Source organism: Gymnoscopelus braueri, assembly GCF_963280865.1.
Source record: "Gymnoscopelus braueri genome assembly, contig: SCAFFOLD_272, whole genome shotgun sequence".
NCBI classification, from domain to species: domain Eukaryota; kingdom Metazoa; phylum Chordata; class Actinopteri; order Myctophiformes; family Myctophidae; genus Gymnoscopelus; species Gymnoscopelus braueri.
The window spans coordinates 59,769-62,520 of record NW_027660588.1 but is presented as its reverse complement, the minus strand read 5'-3'; positions in this window follow the sequence as shown (position 1 = coordinate 62,520).

Here is a 2,752-nt window from a genome sequence, read left to right as displayed (position 1 = left end):
AGCACTGTCTGTGTGTGTGTGTGTGTGTGTGTGTGTGTGTGTGTGCATTGCGCGTGAGTGTGTATAGGTCAGCGTGTGTGCGTGCGTGTGCGTGCGCGTGCGTGTGCGTGCGTGTGCGTGTGTGTGTGTGTGTGTGCGTGTGCGTGCGTGTATGTGTGTTAGTAGGGATAAGAGAGGTCTGTGCCCTGGGAGACGGGATGGGTGATAGCACAAAGTGGATGAAGAGCATGGGGAAGATGTGAGCCAGAGAGTGAGGACATTTTCTTTTTGCTTTGTTTATTGTTATTGCAGTGCATCGTTTCCCTTTGAAGATCATTAAACTGTGTGTGTGTGTGTGTGTGTGTGTGTGTGTGTGTGTGTGTGTGTGTGTGTGTGTGTGTGTGTGTGTGTGTGTGTGTGTGTGTGTGTGTGGGCACGCGCGCACGCGTGCTTGTCGGTGCACCCTTACAGTATAAGTGCAACTGTGTGGAAGTGTTTATCACAGCGAGAGCTTGCTTGCTGAGCTGAGAGTCTCTATGTATGTGTATTTTATGAGGCCCTCCGGACATGTTAGCATACTATTGATAATCAATGCAGGCTTCTGTCCCAGTACTGATTCTACATCAAAGGGGTTAGGCCTTTCTCTCTCTCTCTCTGTCTTTCTCTCTGTCTCTCTCTCCCTCTCTCTCCCCACGTCCCCTTCCCTCTCCCTCTCCCTCTCCTCACACATGTTCAAAACCAGAAAAAGGATTAGGCTTATTACATCTTAATGTGTAAGAAGCTTACTCACTCATCAAGAACTTGATCATGTAAATATCCTTGTCTTCAAAGCTGATCCTGATGTCTTCATTGTCATTCCGGAGAAAAGAGGGGGAAAAGCACATGATGTAACCATTACCGAGTGGCCAAATACTTACCATAGGGCATAACAACTCAATTGTTGTCAGTGTCTGGGCTTCCTAGTTTGCAAAATATTCAATATTAGATTATGGAGAGCATCTCTAACTATCCCTTTCTCTGACATACAGGTGGATAAAATAACGATGAATTCATTAATTAAAATAAATGACTTTATCATATGCAATAGACCAGAGAATATGTAGCCAGTAGTAAGTTCGACCATGGGATCACACTGCATTAAGGGATGTCAAATTGAACTATATGACCCTAGCACACGTTTAAACATTGCATCATCAAACTCACCAGTTTATTGATCTGTTATCCACTTCTGCTTCATCATGGCTGATAGAGATTCTATGAGAGTACAATAACAACAGCAGTGTGCTTCCAGGGAAGCAGAAAAAGAAACACAGGAGAAAACATGGAAGAGCTCAGAATTGTATGAAATCTCATGTTCACTGTACACCTCCTCTGCCCTGTATACTGCTTGTGAACATTCACTCCTCTAGGGTAATAAATTGGATGACATGAGGGCCAGGATTACATTGATTCCAGCAGCATATAAGGGATTGTAACATCTTTTATCTGTCAGAAACATGGCTGACATCTCTGGTACCGGAATTTAGCAATAATGTCCAGCTGAGAACTTCTCTGTTTTCCGCACTGGACAAAAAAGAGGAGTCTGGAAAAAAAAACAATGTTGGAGGAATCTGTTTTATATGACAAACAACAGGTGTAATCCACAGGAGATGAAAACCCTCTCACTCTCCTGCTCGCCTGAACTGGAACACCTGACAATTTTATTTTGTCCATTCTGTCTTCCTTGAGAGTCTTTATTTTATATTTTTTTAAAGCAAGACAGAGAACAATAAAACATAAGAGCAAACTTTAATGAGACGCAACGTAGCGGTAACATAAGACCAGTGGTGGACAGTAACTAACTAATACATTTACTTGAGTACTGTACTTAAGTAAATGTTTTGAGCACTATCTGTATCTGAGTATATTATTTTCATACTTCTGACTTTCACACCTCTACATTTCAAAGACAAATATTGTACTTTTGACTCTACTACATTGTACTGTACTTATGTATACTAAAGTATTTTTTAAAAGCATGCACTTTTGAATACTTAATGTATTATTTTTAAATGTAAGTACTCCAGTAAAACTCAAGTAGAAAATATACAGACCAACTTTCACTTATATTTGACCAGGAGTATCTATACTTTGACTCAAGTATGGGCTGAGTAGTTTGACCTAAGTATCCTGGTTGAGCACCTTCAGCCAGAGGCTCACTCTCCTCCCGAACATGAGCGGTACAGACTCTCTTTCATGCCAACTGCCATCAGACTGTATAATGCATAAGAACTCTCTCCCTCAACGCATATGGTTCTGTGTCGGCCCTGGTCTGGTGTGATTATGTCCATCTGTTTATGTGTTTCTGTTTGTCTGGTTGATTATTTATTTATTTATTACACTGTGCTGCTGTAATGCCACAATTCCCCTTTTGGGATTAATAAAGTATATCTCATCTCAAGTAAGACCTACCTCAGGCATCCCATGCGTGATGAAGGTCTTTTGTGACTGACACGCTGCATGTCATTAAGGTTTGCTCTTGTACTGTGCACGTTGGTGCAGTGAGTGGGTACTACTTTAATGTTATTCATTGTTCATTGTGTGCCTTGCCTATGCACCTGTCACAGACACTTTTAATCTAGGAGTGTGCAAGCTTTTCAAGAGAAGCAAGACAACAGACCAAGCACCCAGAGGCTGCCCTCTTCATGGAAGGGGACTTTAACAAGGCAAATCTTTAAAACGTTCTACCTAACTTTTAGAAGCACACCAAGTGTCTCATAACCTAGACATTTAT